At 28.8% G+C, this 18065-nt stretch overlaps 1 protein-coding gene across 1 annotated transcript in view; it reads left to right on the top strand.

Annotated features, from left to right (window-relative positions):
* Window positions 1–1632: 1632 nt before the first annotated feature.
* Window positions 1633–18065, top strand: part of Pex5 (peroxin 5) — a 53983-nt gene continuing 37550 nt past the window's right edge. Inside the window, exons 1-2 of the mRNA XM_067048762.1 lie at window positions 1633–1761; window positions 4787–4916. The gene's annotated coding sequence lies outside the window, so the exon portion shown is untranslated. The remainder of the gene's footprint in view (window positions 1762–4786; window positions 4917–18065) is intronic.

Genomic DNA, 18065 nt, shown 5'->3' with positions numbered 1-18065 from the left:
TTTTCTAATTTATCCATTTAGTTTAGTTTATTTTTAATATCTTTTTTATAGTTTTTGTTTTATTTTTTTTAGATAAAATTATATCTAGATGGATAAATATATATATTCTATAAGTTTAAGCCATAACGTAATGTATATAATATGCTTTTTGCATATTTGTTGTTCAGTTTATAAAAAAGTATATGCCTCTTTTGTAGAGTTTACTTCAAGGGAGGAAAAAATATGTATATAATACAGAAATTCTATACAGTCTATCCATAATCACCTAAGGTTTAAAAAACAAATAAAATATTTATTAAATATTAGCACTTATTACATAAACAAAAATTCCTGATGTAATGATATCGTTTCAATCATATAATTTTAGTGAAGTAAAAGCTAAACGCCTATACATGATGTCGATAATTAATCGAGTTTTTCTACAGGCAAAACAACAGTGTCCCTTTTCAATATCTGATTATTAGCTCCTTTATTATATTGGGTGTGTGTGTTTGTATGTATAATATACATATACACACATAATTAAACTACGTTATTGGTATGTTTTCCGACGGTGTTCAGAACATCCACAAATTATATTTCAAAATCGATATCTTTTGTTTTTAAATTTCAGTCTCGTTTTGGATACCTAATACTCGATAGAGACCGAGTATCAATATTTCCAATATGTTAGGCCGTCGACTAGCAATATCTTAATTTGAAAGCCTTTACTAAAATTAATAGAATGTCTAATTTAATTTTGAACTTGTTTCGATATATTAATTTTTCATATATTATTTTTTCTTGTTATACCCTCAACTTTTTATAGTAGTATTTGTTGCAATATTTAAGTATGATACATAGTAAATAAAATTTAATTTAAATATCCCTTTAACTTGTATTAGTTGTCTGAAATCCATGTTTAAAAGCAATATGCAATTAAGGACTTTACATTTTAACACGTCCATGATTTTTAATGTGGGAATGTTCTGTATGATTTATTTAAATTTAGGTTAAATCATTTCATATGCCATGTAAAGATGGGGAAATATGAGTTCTTGGAATGCATTAGTATCTTCAAAAAAATTGCTTAGTCATTCTTAGTTTATTCTACTTTAATAAAAAGAAATCCATAGTTTTTAAAAAAAAAACAAACAATGATTCTTATCTGATATTGTGTTCTTTGCACTTTGTGGCAAGTTTAATGTCTCCTCATTATTACGTAATCTGGGGAAGGTCGTGGACAGAATCGTTCAGTGTGCACGTGTATCGTTCTGGCCATTCGTCAACTATTTACCCTGTACACATTAATTAGTGAACCATAATAGTTTCTTTGTTAATCAGAATTTATTTTTAGTTCTTTATAATTTGTATTTACTATTCTATGATGAATTTTCTGCTTCTCTTTTTTTTCACGTTCATTCAATCTTGAGGAATTGTTCAGTATTTGTAAATTAAATTTTTAATAATATCTAAAGATTCATTATTTTCCTGCTATAATTTTTACATATAACACCGTAAAATTAATGATAAAAAACTCCTTTATTACTTAACTACTAAGAGAACTAAAATTTAATGCTATATTTATAATTGTATAAACAAATAAAGGTATAATTATAAATTATATAAATTTTATATATTTTCAGTGTACCTACCACACTCCTTTGAACAAGTCCATCCCTGACCTTGGAGAAAGTGCCTCTGTAAAATCCTGTACAAGTCTGGAGGTCAAGCATCTCTTGATCTCAGTTTTTCACTATGACGCTCAAAAACCAGAAATGAGTATGTCACTTCATATTTTTTTTTTTTATGATATTTTGTAATAGAAGATAAATTTAAAGAAATTATATCACTTGACATGAAATTGGTTTAATTCGCCTGAAAATATTTTTCTTTTGGCTCCATCGCATTTATTCAAATATAAAAATGAAAAAAAGAAAATTTAATGTTTTAGACATTAAGGGGCAGATTTGGTTCCGTATTTGCCTCACTATCTTAAGACATTTTCAAGTAAAAATAGAGCAGCTATTTCTGTAATCCAATTTTCGGGTATTCTACAGGTGGTTATGCTCGGTGGTCATTTTTCAATCTTACTAAATTCCATCCACTAATTTCTACTTACTACGTACTTTCCTAGACTCACACATATTCCAAGAATAGTGTGCCCAATTCGCCCAAAGTTGGAGATTAGGGAAAATGGATCTGATATCAATTTTAGCTAATTCTACTGTGACACCTATATTCCAAAAACGGCAAGTTCGATTCGGTCCGAAGCTGAATATCATTTTAAAAATGGCCCAGTATAATTTTGATCAAGTTCCACCCCCTACTTTCGCTTATAGTTATATTCGCAATAGTATTCAAAGTATCGTTATAGCCACGCATAAAATTCAAAATGGCTCCTATCTCATATTTTATTCTCTAACTGTGAATCATTGATTTTGATCTACATCAAGATATAAGTTGCATACGCAAATATAGAAAAGAAAAGGGAAACTTTGCAGGAAGTACAAATTTGAGGAGAGGAAATTGGAAGACTATTAAAAAAAAAGAAGTCATAAATGGGAAGAAGCGATATTTACCAATGTACTCGAGTTCCATTCTTTACGCATGCGCAAACGTATTTTACTTGGGACACCTGTATTTGAATAACGTGATGTTCGCTTCTATATCATTTTAAAAATGATGAAGAACAATGTTCATCAAGTTCCAATCCCTACTTTCGCCTATGCGTGCGCAATAGTATTTTTCTTGTCACATAATTCACGATTCCTCTCACAAATTTTCTCCTGATTTTTATTTTATTGATTTATTTTCATATTTAAGTAATATGTTCCAAATGGAGATACAAATATACATAAGGTAAAATATCCAAGAAATACAAATTTCAGAAAAGAAAATTTGAGAGATAAAAAAAAATTAACATTTTAAAAATGGTAAGGAAGCTGTATTAACCTATATACTCAAATTCCTTTCATTACGTTGGTATTTCAATTTGAGGATTCATCATTTGCTTACTTTTTTTCTAAAAAATTTTCCCAACACCATTCACTACCTTTTTCTAATGAAAACACTGATTACTCCGGAGGTTTATGTTTGTTTTTAAAGAGCGAAAGAATGTATTCCATGAGTATAGAAACGTTTACTGAGAAATGACGACGATTGCTTATAATTATATGATTATTACACAATTTCCTTATTCTATATGTAAATAGAACTTGAAACTTTATCCTCATTTTCGTATTGTCTTTCCTTAATTATTTTGAAAATGGATCTCAGAGCTCTTCCACAATTTGTTACGTAATAAATTTTACCTGGTCCTCCCTACCTTCCTTGTCAATAGGTTCAGTGAAACACGACATCGGTGAGGATAGGAACCCCCAGCTGTTCGGGGTCCCTTATCTTGGGTAAGATGGGCTCATGTCAAACTAGTGTCACCAACATACCTAATTTAATTTATCTAACATTAACGTACTTTGCTTGCAAATTGCATTATTTTTACTAATATTTATTTGAAAAAAATTTTTTTTGAGAATCTATTTCGAATTGCGAAAATTATTGTGAAATATTTTACTCAAAGATTTACTAAAATTAAAAATAAACATCAACACCTTAAGGGGGAAAATTGGATTAAATGGATATAACGTTGAATGTGAATAGAAAAAATAAAATAAAATTGAAGTCCCTACATTCGGAATAGGTTAGTGAAAACTTTAAAATCCAAAAGAGTAATATTTCGTAATATAGTTGAGAAAACTAAAATAATTATGAAATTCAACCAAAATTTAAGGAGTATTTCAGATTTTGTCTCTTCACCAAATTTTGTAACTACACCCAAACCAGATCAAAGGAATAATGATATTACCTGAAAATAAAGTATTATGAAATGTTGGTAATTAGCAACAATATTTTTTTTTCTATTCAAATTTCACGTTTTATGTATTGTGTTGTTTTTTTTTGCTTTCCTCCAGGAAATCCATTGATTGCAGGCATTGATTCTCATTGATTTTCGTCTCCTAACTCCCTCGAAGAATGCAAAAAAAAAAATCATTATGTGAAATATGTTTTTTTCGTAATCTAACTCTTTGGAATAATGTAAAAAAAAAAAATCCGTAAAATTTAATGTTTTTTTCGTATTCCAACTCTTTAGAAGGATGAACAAAAAAATCAATACGTAAAGTTTAATGTTTTTTTTCGTACTCTAACTCTTTGGAACAATGAGAAAAAAAATTAATACGTAAAATTTAATGTTTTTTTTTCGCATTATAACTTTTTGGAAGAATGCAAAAAAAAATCAATACGTTATGTATAATGTTTATTTCGTATTCTAACTCTTTGGAACAATGAGAAAAAAAATCAATATGTGAAATATAATAGTCTTTTTTCTTATTTTAACTTCCTGAAAACTTGCGAGAAAAAAAAAAATTAATACGTAAAGGATACAATTTTTTTCCCAATCTAATTTCCTAAAGAACGCAAATTTTTATTCTGAATCAATTGATACCAATAATTCTATTTAAATGAAATTTAAAGTGAAAATAAAAAACAAAGATTGACACGGTTTTTCTCTTGAACCTTCATATCCATAAATATTTTACCAGCTGAACCGTTTCACTATAAAAAAAAATTACTTCATAAACCTTTTAAAATTTATGAAATAAAACAAGTTCCAATAAAATTAATTAGTTTTTGAATGTACAATGTTCTATATTATAAAATACTTATTACGAACTAAATCCTGCTTAAAGCAATACCTACAGTCAGTAATGGAAAAATCCAAATTCTGTAAATATTGTATATTTTTCAGGGTTAGGAAATTGCAATGTGGCAATCCTGATTAACAAAGTTCCAACATGTCTAGTCCATAGACAAGTATTCCGAGCGTTGTTATATCTCTGAAGAATAAGGAGGGTATATGATTGCTAAGAAATATTTATGTAAGTTTTTGTTTATTTAATTAAATAGTATACAATAATATATAGAGTAATAGAAATAGTAAATATTTTTTTAAAACTTGTTTTGGTTGTAATTAACTTTTATTCTATCTATTTATATTTTATCGTAAAAAGGTATTTTAAAATTGAATAAAAAAATGTTTAATTTCTCAGTTCTTAGTTATATTATTATTTTTTTTTTTTTAGTTTAAATTTGTAAAACGTTTGATTGACTTATAGTACTCGTTTTAAATTATCTCTTATCAATTATCACTAAGTTCATCACGGCATTTGATGAATTGGTTGACCTTGTTATTTTGTTTTGATTATTTTTTATTTGATTAAATGCTTGGAATTAGGCATGTATTATAATATTTTTAGATTTTTAAATCACTGAGATATTAAAAATAAGTTATAAATGATCAAATATAAAAGTCACAGCGATGTCTGGTTTTTAGTACTTACTTTTCATAGTTAGAATCTAATTTTAGTTTCTTAAATATCCGAAGAGTTCGATAGTGAGTTAAAATATATTTTTGAATCTCCCATTTTTTATTAATTTTAGGGCTCCCTGAGATTATTAAAATAAATATCGGTGTCCTCTCATCTTTGTCGTATCTTCTTCTTAAGCAGTTATTTCCACTCTCTTAAATAGGTTTCTTAGACTTTGCTGATGATCCTTAGTTCTATATATATCTTCTTTGTGATGTAGATTGGCCATGTCTTTTCATACCACCAATAAAAATTGTGACGGTGAGGTTGAGATCAGCAAAATAAAACATCGTACATTAACCACTTTAGGGTTTCGTGTGATAAAACTTTAAAAAATAAATAAATAGAATTTAAGAAAAATATTGTTTAATAATTAACTCTTTTTTAAAAAAAAAAAAGAAAGAAAGTAAAAACCAAATAGCTGAATTTTGGCTCTAAACTTAGGTCCATGAAATAACCATCACTATATATCAACCATATCAACACTTGAACTCCAAATAACAATAAAAATTACTTATTTAATAATTGCTCTTTGACTACATAATACGATATTTTTTCTCTCAATTATGACTTACTTGTACATAAATTAATAATGATATTCCTTTTTTTTTTTTTTTTTTTTTTTAATGGACATAATTTTATTAAAATGACTATTATATGAGAATTTAAGAGCTTCGAACGAATTTTCAATAAAATTTTTAAGCTTATCATAAATTGTATTAATTATAATCAGTACATAGACCCATTGAGAAGGCGGTGCATTCCAAAAGCAGCCAAGTCAATTTTCAAATTTTTAAGTTAATTTTCAATTTTTATTACTGATAATTAACTTAATTATCAATCTTGAAAACATTTGAAGGTAATGATCCATAATCATTTTTTTACATTAAAATTAATCTTGTTTTGCCGCATGGTAATTTTGCCGCATATGATAATCAAAACTTGATACCGTTTATATCTAAAGGACCATCATATTCGGTCATTATAGACAATCGACGCTATAACCAATCACTACACACATGCAACTGTGAAATAGACATTTTTTTAAAACTGTTTTATTTGGGTGATAATTGCTTTATTTGACAATCAGTAGTTATAACCGTAGTAGCTACATAAATCAATAAAAACAAATTGCTCTGGAAATTGTTCCGTCCGGACATATTCGTCTCTATAGTTTCGGCTATATTCGAGGTAGTTTTAAGCGATATCCAGCGTTGTACCAAAACTGTTAATTAAAAATAGTCTTAGTTGATTTTGCCTCGATTGCTTTTCTTTAGCATAGTGTTTTCTATGCTAAATTTCAGAGAACTCCATATATCTTCGGTAAAAATGTTGGGAAGTTTTATTCCCTCTCCCCCCCCCAAAAAAAATACAGTGAACTTCCCTCATAAAATATTTATTACTCCTGCACTTGTTTTTAGCAATTCATTTTTTTTCTCTTTGATATAAACTGTGAAAAATGTTGATTCTCGTAGTATGGAGAATTTCTTTATTTATTTCTTTTCTCCTAATACATGAAGTATTTATTATCTTTGTGGTTTCATTGTTGTAACTTTTATAACGTTATAAAAGTGAGCTTACATGATGTGGTGACAATGTACCTTTATCTGTTAGTTTGTAAACAATTTTTTTTTAATTTTCTGTAAACTGATTGTGAGATAACTTTAGTAATTAAAATCAAGTAGCAGAATCTTTCTTCAAGAAATTTTGCAAATCATTCTGATATAGAATTGTAATTTGTTGTTTCAGATGTGGGAAATGTGTATAATAATATTCGAAAAAAAAAAAAATTGAAAAGAATTATTTCATGGCCAAGTTATAAAATATTTACAAGACATGTAATCCTTTAATCGATTCTTCCTTATTATAGATATATGATTATTTGCATAAATATTATAAATAAATTAAAATATATTATCACTGATGCTTCACCATAATATAAACTTAATAATCATAATGTAATATGAAATCAGTAACATAATATAAACTCAATAACTCTTCTGTTTATACGAGTATTTCGCTAGAGAAATTTCTCTGCTTATCTAATCTCATCATTTCTGCTTAGTCAGCGTGTATAGAATCATATATCTTGAGATTTCAACACCGATTGAAATCCCAAACACTTCTAATCCAGAAGACCAGATTTTAAATTATGAAATTATTCAATAAAAAAAAACTTTAGGGTAACGAGATAACATAATAAAAAGAAAAAAATCATTTGAAAGCTGGAATTTAAAGTAACTACTGCCTTCACATACAAGGTTGGGTTTTTTTCGCATCTACCTTGTAATATTTTTCAAATACTAAAGTTGCAAAAAATCAGAAGATGACCACTCAAGGTTGAAAATTGGATGTTTTTAATGAATCAATCTTTTATGAATATATATAATTATTTAGATAATTTTGGTGTTGTAAATTTGTTGATAGAGTGTTGTTATTCCTAGTAAATTAAATAAATGACACTTATTCTGCCAGTTTATTGTAATTCCATTCAAAATATCTAGCAAAAATTAATAAAAAACATTCTCTGATTGCCTGATCACTACTATAGAATCAGTATGAGCTGATAATCGTTTGATTTTATTAAAAGAAAAAATCCATATAAAATAATTCCATAATTTATGGTTAAAATATACTTTTATTTGACACAATTTACATTAATTGTCCGATTTCAATTTATTTTTTATACAATTCAATTAGTTCTTGTTTTTTAACAGTGCAAAATTGTAAATTTAGGTATGTGTCAGAAGATAAAAAATACTTTTAATACGTTGCTCTAAATTATAAAAATTGATTCGATAAAACAAATACACAGCAATTCCGTCTATGGTATAGCCTATACTTTAGTTTCCTAGATTCGTATTCAAACCTCTGGGTGAAACCTTGACAAGAAATACAAATCGTGAAAAATGACCTTCTATTAATACAAGTTTTATATTGCACGTTTAAGCGTTTTTGCACCAATATGCACATTTTGAGGATTTTTTGCAAGGAATTATACATTTTTTTAATATTGACTAAAAAAAATATTGTTTTAACATAAAACTTTATCTGTGATCCATGGATAAATCCAAATAAATAATATCTCGAAACTAACAATAAATATTCAACTAAATAATTCATGATACAGGCTCAACTAGTTCGAGTTTGATCCGTTCTAAAAAATTAAAGGTTGATACTAACTGCAATATAATTAAGTTTGAAACTTCTATGAAATGGTAAATATAAAGTCGTGTCCATTTGTATTAAAAGATCCTGAAAATCAAAATTACGTTTAAAAATTGTGATTTGGATAATTACTTTGTTCCAGAATTCATTTAATTGAAAAAATGGAATTTCAAATTATAATTTTTAATTCTGATGTTTCAAATCCAATATTTGGAGTTTAATATTTCAAATATTCCTTTTAGAATATTACCTTGCTCAACTTCTCTAAATCTTAAAATTGTGTTACTTTTAAATAGTTAAAATTGAGTTTTTCTGTTTCCATAATATGGATAAAAATCATAAATATAATTAGCTTCTACCCAACTGTTCAATTATGGACAAAATATTAGGTTTTTTATTAAAGTAGTTTTTTATTTTTGTATCTTTGAACAAATGTGTAAGTATTTAAAGAGTTTATTTAGGTTCAAACAAGGTTAGGTAAGATAATAGTAACAATTAAATATTATGTATTACTTATCACAAATGAAAGTTTCAATTATTGGAGAAGTTTGTCGGGGGGTGAGGTCAGCAAAGAACAACATAAATAAACAAAACCATATTTATTTATTTTATGCCGACGTTTCGACCTGAGTTTCAGGTCTTCATCAGGGGTTATGGCGTAGAAGGTAGGCTGGTAACTGAAAGTTTCAATTCATTAACGTTTACTATAAAAAAATGTATTACAGTTTTATTCTTTAGGAATTAAGGAATAAATTGGTTAATATCCTTGACCATTAAAAAATACAGTGAAAAAACAGTTGGTTTCTATATCATGTCTCTTAACCAGTTCTAGTTTTGGGGAGTATTATTTTTACATCTTTATAGTCCAAAAACACGGTGTAAAAAAAGTCAGTTATTTGACCCCAATTTTTTATCACTATAAACATGATTAAGTTAAAATTGATGAGTCAACCAAGTATAGTTTGGGGGGAATAAAATATGGTGACTGTTTCAAAACTTTAAATAAAATTAATTTTTCTTTTGGAGCACCATATTTTTAAAAGCTATCCACGAAACTATAAAACCTAATATTACATTTAATGAAGAATAAATTTACTAAAATAAGAGCCCTAATTGAGCTGTTTATGTCTAATAGTTTCGGAGCTATACTTTTTTAAATAACAACATTTCATTAAAAAAAGTACTGAAAATCAGGAGTTAGTATCTTTATTTTGGGAAGACTATATTTCAGGAATCATTAGACGTTTAGATGCCTATTGGCACTTAAATGTAAAGTAGTTTAATGTACTTTTGTTGTAGTTTATATCGTTTATCTTTGTAGTAGTAATGCTGTTACTAGTGTGTAATGAGTATTTGGTGGGGGGAACAAGTCCATCAATTGGGCTTTGTGGTCCTTTTTGTCAACCCCTGGAGGCTACCTGAGTTGCCCCCGCGTACTAACCAAGGTGGGAGTGTCCAGATTTCTTCGAGACCGCCGGAAATGAATGTTAACTGCCTCAGGTGGGAGTCGAACCCACAACGTTCCGAACCAAGCGCACTGGGACCTATGCCCCTAGGCGCACGGCCATCACGTCCCTTTGTAGTAGTAGTAGTAGTTTTTATGATATTTACCAAAATAAATTAACAAAATGTTGATATCTAGTTTTGATTTATGACGAAATGATAACGAAAAATCAAAAGTTAGTGAATTTATTTTGGGAAAACTATATCTCAGGACAAGTCTGTCAACACTTAAATTAAAGCTAATTTAATGTACTATAAAGTTTTTTTATGAAATATTGGTTTTTAAACGTATATCTTGGAAAATATTCGTTTTAACAGCTCTATTAGGGCTTATATTTGAGCAAATTTACTCTTCATTGAATGATGTTATATTAGGTTTTATATTTTCATAGGTAGTTTTAAAGATATGGGTCTCCGAAAGAAAAATTATTTTTTTTAATGTTTTGAAATAGCTACCATATTTTATTCCCAAATATAAGTATATCAATATGAGTTCTGAGCCTCATAATCTGATAGTAAACTATAATACTGTACATTATGTTTGTGAAAAGTTGGTCTAAGGAGAAAATAAACAATACTCGGTTTGGTGAGAACCAATTGCTATATCAATGATTTGGAGGGAGCCCAAACCCACAACGATGAACGCTATTTTTATTTTTATAATTAGGCAAAGTTTCAATCTGAACAACAAAACGAAGATTTCTCGTCCTATGATTACGTCATTAGGTCACCCACTCGCCTTTGTTCTCACAGTCGTTTAGTTTATTTATAGCTCAAAGTAACTTCTATTAATTGTAAATAAAAAAAAAAAATTAAAAATCTTCCTAAAATTTGACCTGGTTTTAAGCTTTAAAATTGAAAGATATTTCTGCTTCCTCACCAGCCGTTTTCTAAACGTAGGAACACAGAAAATAAATATTGATGACCTTACATGATAACCTCGAAACTCACGGTAATTAACCGAATTCAAGAAAGGTCATCAATCCTTTGAATTTTTTTTTAATGTATGTCTACCCAGAACATTGCCATTCTTGAACCGATTTCTGTGATGTTTTTTTTAATAAAAGAGGTACTATTACATGGAGGTTTTATTGAATTTCGTCAGGATCAGAAAGATATTTTTGTTCCAATGATTCATTTTCAATCAAATTGTGGTCCGATATAAATTTTATCAGGGACTGAGTGAAACTTTTAGAGATAAGGCTGGAAATCAACGAGCGATAGATAATTACCAGCAGTGGGTACAATGAATTAGTTTACTTTATACATTGGTAATGGTATTAGTTTTTTTATCTTTTTTATTTGTTTTTTTATAATAAACAAAATAGGTATTTGGATAACAGTGGGAGATTCATAAGACTGTGAATAAACATTGCTTCTTAAAATAAACAATTTAAAAAGCTACACAAGGACCACTAAATAGAAGTAAACAAGAACCAATGCCTGTTATCCTTTTTTTTTTGTATTAATCAAAATACTACACTGGACCAGTGGAGAGTTAACAGTATACATTTCTAAATCTATGTATAATATATTCATTTCATATATGTGTGTATATATATAGTAGTTTATTCTTTTTCCTGGAGGCTTTTAATATCATATACTTAAAAAGTTAAAAAATATATGTGGATTGTCATTTTTTTCCAATCCAAAAATTTTCAACTTATATCAGCTATCTTTTTTTATATCATTAACTACACTCAATAGGCACTTAATAAAAATAGTTTATTAAAACAAATAACAGAAAAGAAAAGATTTACTTTAAAACGCTATACTAGGACCACGAAAAACTCAAATCAAATTGGCATAACCCCAGAATAGTCCCATAAACCCCACGACACACAACAAACAATAAATAATCATAGGTCCTATACATTTTTAAAAAAAAAGATACAAATAATGGGTTTAAAACGATATTCTCTAAAAAGAAATAATTTAAAAAAAAAAAAAAATGTTTAACTGATGAGTCAGTTGCTTCGAAACAGCTGGAAATCCTCTAATAATTTCACTCTCAATCTCCGCCCATTCATAACTACACATCGATCTGTGAAGAATTCATTCATTTTGTGAGAAAAAAAAATACGGTAAAAATTCAGCTATGAGTTTACCACAGATATCTTCCGTTGATTATCCATACGGTCAAGTAGATTTTTGCATTAATTAGTTTATTTATTTCGGTGCAAAATATAAATCTAAACATTTAAGAATTTTAATCATCAATCGAAATAAACTAAAAGCATTATTTTCATATGATATAAATAGATATTGTGTATCGATGGCTTACTTCACAGTGGTGCTAAGTACATTTCCTCTAAGTTTATGAAAAATATAATTAAAGCCTGTCTCTTTTAGGAAAATTACTTCTTTTCAATCAGTTTTTTAGCTGAAAGAATTCATTACTTCAAGCCTGTTCAGTAAAAAAAACCCATCGGTATCTTTACTTATCATGAAACAAATTGAATCTTAATGGCAGTACATATTCAAATTACAAAGGAATAATTTTTAGCGGCTTATTAGTTGCTGAACTGAGATTCTGCATAACTTTCCCCTATTTTCTGCTCCAAATAATACTTTCCCTGTAGAAAAAAAATTCTATAAAAAGAAATATATTCACATAAAATACTTCTAGTCCTAGAATCAAAAGTAGCGGTTGGGAAACTTCGATTTATTTAAAAACAAGAGTTACTTCGACCAATTATCAAATAATGGTACTGGTATTTGGTGGGCGGAAACAAGTCCGGCAAGTGGGCCTAGCGGTCCTTTTTCCCAACCCCTGGCGGCTACCTAGGTACTGCCGCTTACTAACCAAGGTGGGAGTGTCAAGATTCATTCTCATACCCCAGGTGGGAATCGAACCACAACGTTCCGAACCGAGCGCACTGGGACCTGCAACCCAACCCCCACGGCCGTCACGTCCCTAATTATCGAATAAGACAGAGGAGTAGAATTTACCTCAGAATATCACTTGGCATACCTGAGATTTCTGCTTATCAGAGAAATAGAAACATGCATCTGATCAGATTAATTACTAAATGGAATAAACAATTATATTAGGATAATTAATTAAATAATTATCTTCAATATGAGTCTGCATTCTCTTCCTTCTCTTCAGAGTCCATAATCCCCTTGTGGCACTTTTTACTTTCCTTTACCTGTATATGGAATATATAATGAGGAAAATATTGCGATCGTGGGAAATTTTGTGTTTTAGACAGAAATACAAGTTTTTTTTTTCTCCAAATACAAATGACCAAGACTCACAAAATGTTCTGCGCGTTAACAGCCTAGTTCATAAGCTACAAGTCGTTCGAAACTGAAATTGCATATTTAACATGGGTATATGCCTAGAACATGACTGCTTCGTTATCTTTTGTTAAAATATTGAATTCTTGATAGGAACAAAATTTATATTTGTTATTCCTCCAAGAAACCCTAAAATACGAAATTTTATAACAAAAGAAAAATAAACATTTATTGTTCATAATTTTCTCCTTCCCTGGTCTAAAGATTTTTTTTTTCTAAAATCACAAAAATAGTGATAACTTCGACACGAGCACAGAAAACTTAGTAAGTTAGTGAGTGAATTTTTTTGATGAGTGCACCGCACTAGATTTTTTAGACACATGGACTGTTCTAACAAAAATTAAAATTCTTAAACTATAAAATGTTAGTAAACACTATTTAGAGGATATGGGATAGCTTCTGATAAGTTGAAAAACGTGCGTAGCTTTTTATACAACCGATTCCTGTTAATTTATCTTATTTAAAATAGAAATTTTTTTTTTATTTAATATATTTATTGAAATTTACAACTGTAGAAGAAAATATTTAGTCATTATTATTATTTTTTTTAAAACTATAAACATGAATCTATTCATAAAAACCTAATATAACTTTATAGTTGGATCAGTAACTTTGATTTTCTTAAGAAAAACCGACTGATCGAATGTTTTTAAAGTTAAAAGTGTTCTTTATTTGAATATAAAATATTAAGTGAAGACAACTCGGGAAGCAGATTGTGGTGATTTTGTGGTATATGTGGTAAATGGATATTGGTACAAATGATGCCAACCAACATTATATCCCTTATAAAAAATAGTGTTATATTATGTTCTCATTTCATGCTAAATTGCTTTGAAACCAAAAGTTTCTTAAAATTGTTTATCCTTGTGTTTATGATATACCCATTAGTAATATACGTAATGACGAACTAGCAATGAAAATAACTTTTCGTCAAAATTGAATTATTCAAAAATAACATATTTTTTATTTTACAGGGTGTTCCTGGAGTAAATGTTTGTCATTAATTAAGGTATAGTTTACCCAAAAATTTAGTTCAATGCCATCTAACTCAATCTTTTGTCCAGATATATTTTCCCCATGTTTTTAGCCACAAATTTCTCCATAAATGACCAGATTATCCTATACTAACTGAATATTTATGGATTTTACGATGAATTTAATTTTATACATAAATATAATTTACAATATTAAATTAATTTCTTTAATTAGATTAAAGAAAAACAAAATTAATTTATGAATTTCCTACAATTTGAATGAAAATATTGCCACTTTGGGCCACCAGAGCAGCCAAAGCAAAGTCATAATTAATAAATTAGGTGCGATGCCCCATAGATTAGTGTGCTCGTTTTCCAGTTAACGCTATTATTGAGGTTTCGAAAAGAAAAGACCGAAGAAGGTGAAAATTATGAACAAAAAGATTGTATTTTCCCGTTGCTATAATAATGCTATAATTCGTATTTTAGGTTTTCTCGCGGTATTAATAACAAATATAAATTTTTACATTTAAAAGAGTCCAATTGTTTATAATTATCGAAGTCGGTTTTTCCCGTTCAAATCGGATATTTATTTTTCATCTTTTCTCCATTACTTATTCATACAATTTTGTATTATACATTATTTATTTTTGCTAACAATGAAAACTGTCTTCTTTTTTTTTATTTTATATATAAGCAAAATCAAAGGTACTTTAGAGAAAGATTTCTTAAAATTTTCAATTAACCCAGAACACATATTCGAGACCACATATTTTTGGACACCAACCCCAGAATCCAAAAAAAAATTTTTGGTGCATATATTGGTCATTGTTTGCAATAGAAACCAACTACTTTGTAACTTCCTTTGTACAAATAAGATGATCGCACGCCGTGTAAATGTTTTTATTACGAAGAACAGATTTCACACCAGATGTGCAATATAAAATAAAAACACATTATTAAATTGACCAACGTTTATTCCAAAAATAATCGGGCAATATGAAATCTTTATTTTAGGTTCAGTAATGAAGAAAAGAATATAATTATAGATAAAATGAAATAAATAATAATATATATAAATAATAAATAAAAATACAAGAATATAAACCTAAATAAATATAATTTTTAAGAAGCAGTCCAAGATAACGAATTTTCCTGGAAGGATGTCCCTTACTTTTGTTGTACATAATAATAATAACAATCGCCCAAACATAATCCAATATGAAACAAACATTGAATTTTTACACACTTCAAGAATTTTTTTTTTTTCTAACCAGTCTTGTTCTAACAACCGTTTCTCCCATACTGACTGAGAATTGCAATTCAAGATCATTGCACGGTGTGCAGTCGGTCTTTTGGCTCGGAAATGCATTGCACACACGGTGTGCAATTTGTCTCAAATGGTTTAAAGCTCTAATAGACTATTTATATCAGTGATTTCCACAGTGGGCGCTGCAGCGATTCAGGGGGCGGTGGTGGCCACAGGTGCATTTGGGGGGGCGATGAATAACTAACTGACTAAGTTGTCACGGTCAACAATATTACTGCTGACGAAAATAGAGCCGAAGATTACTAAAATGGTAGCAGCACACCTGGTTCATCCTTCTCATTAAGATTATTTCAAATGTTTTAATTTTTTTTAAAATAGATTCTATTCTGAGTAATAAATAGTTTTATAATTTCCTTTTTATATTTATTATACATTTATAAAACATAATTTCCAAGTTCAATCTTTCTAATTTAAACTTTTCTTTGCAATATTTTACGAAAAAGGTGGAAAAATTAATACATATATTTTTCCTATTAATTGCTATTAAAATTAATTTCCAGGGGAGCGCTAAGTAATATTTTTCTTGAAAAGGGGACGGTTGGACAAAAAAGTTTGGAAATCACAGGTTTAAATGAAGATAAGGCCTATATAGTATCAAAGACACTAAATTTTCATGTCCAGATTGGCCTTATTACAGTCATGTAGATCAGTCTTTTGTAATGTGTTGGAAGTTTAGACCGTTTGTCTAGTAAGTGCTGTAATAGTCGAAATCGACGTGCAGTTTCCTGTCTTTTCAGTCTTTCAGGTTAATCGTTTGTCCAAATGTAGTCCAAGGTTGCGGATCTGTTTGACAGGGGTAAGAGTAACATCATTAAATGAAACTGTAGGGCAGTCAGTAGGTTTACGACGAAGGGTAAAGGTGATTTCATGGGATTTGTTGTAATGTATCTTAATCCTCCAATTACGACACCATTCTTCGAGGGCTGTGATATGGGATTGGAAATTTTGGGATACAATTAATGGGTTATTATTTACAGCGAGCGCACATGTGAGGATAGTGTTAAAATTGGTTGGAATGTCAGCTGTATAGACGGTGTAGAGGATGGGACCAAGGATACTACCTTGAGGAACACCAGCGGACTGCGAATAGTGGGATGAATAGGAACCATTGTGGTTTACTTGGAATAATCTATCACTGAGAAAGGAACGAATGATGAGAAAGTATGTAGGAGGTAGGAATTTACGGAGTTTGTAAAGCAGACCCGGGTGCCAGACTCGATCAAAAGCCTGTTCTACATTGAAAAAGACTCACGCGCAGTACATTAGAAAATCTAAAAGAACATTATTTAAAGGAGAGTAAATTTTCTGAAATATGAGTCCTAATAGAGCTATTTACGTCCAATAATTCTCGAGATATAGCTTTTTAAAAAGCAAAATTTCTTAAAAATCTACTGAAAGATTAGTAGTCAGTTAATTTATTTTGAGAAATCTATATCTCAGGAACTATGTGATGTACAGATGTCTATTAGCACTCAAATTAAAGCTAGTTTAATGGACTATAAAGAAGTTTATAACCTCTACCTTCGTAGGAATAGTAGTTTTCATGATATTTACTAAAATAAATTGATTTATAGTTGTGCGGACGATAAATTTGATTTATGAAAATCTTTATTTCAGAAACCATTGGACGTACTGATGTCTGCCAGCGCTCAAATTAAAGCTAGTTAAAATTACTACAAAATAGTTAATTATGTTTATCTTTGTAGGAGTAGTAGTTTTTATGATATTTGACAAAATAAATTTATAAACTGTTAATTTCTAGTTGTTCCTATTTTTATAGGATTCCTATTTTTTTATTGCTTGTTGGATTTTCAAAAACCTATCTCTAGATCCATAAGACGCACATATGTCTGCCAGCACTCAAAATAAAGGAAATGTAACTTACTATAAAGTAGTTTATGACACTTATCTTCGTAGGAGTATTTGGCAAATGAAATTTTGTCCAAACAACTATAAATCAATCTATTTTAGCAAATATCATGAAAACTACTCCTACGAGGATAAACATATTAAACTACTTCTTATCCCATTAAACTACCTTTAATTTGAATGCTAAGAGACATCTGTACGTCAAATAAATTTTTCAAAATAAATTCACTAACTACTGATGTTTCAGTACGTTCTGTACAACATTTTTATGAAATATTGCTTTTTAAAAAGCTACATCTCGAGAAGAATTGAACGTAAACAGCTCTATTAGGGATTACAGTTTACTCTACTTAAATTATGTTCTCTTAGATTGTCTATTGTTGTTGGTAGTTTTAAAGACGGAGAGCTCCGAATGAAAAATTAATTATTTTCAACGTTTTTGAAAAGCGGCCATTTTTTATTCCCCTACCTATACTTATCAGACTCATCAATTTTGACTAGTAATCATATGTA

This window comes from Halyomorpha halys, unplaced genomic scaffold, assembly GCF_000696795.3.
Source record: "Halyomorpha halys isolate HHAL.00 unplaced genomic scaffold, Hhal_1.1 Scaffold672.1, whole genome shotgun sequence".
Classification (NCBI taxonomy): domain Eukaryota; kingdom Metazoa; phylum Arthropoda; class Insecta; order Hemiptera; family Pentatomidae; genus Halyomorpha; species Halyomorpha halys.
This window is presented reverse-complemented; position numbering and strand designations above follow the sequence as displayed.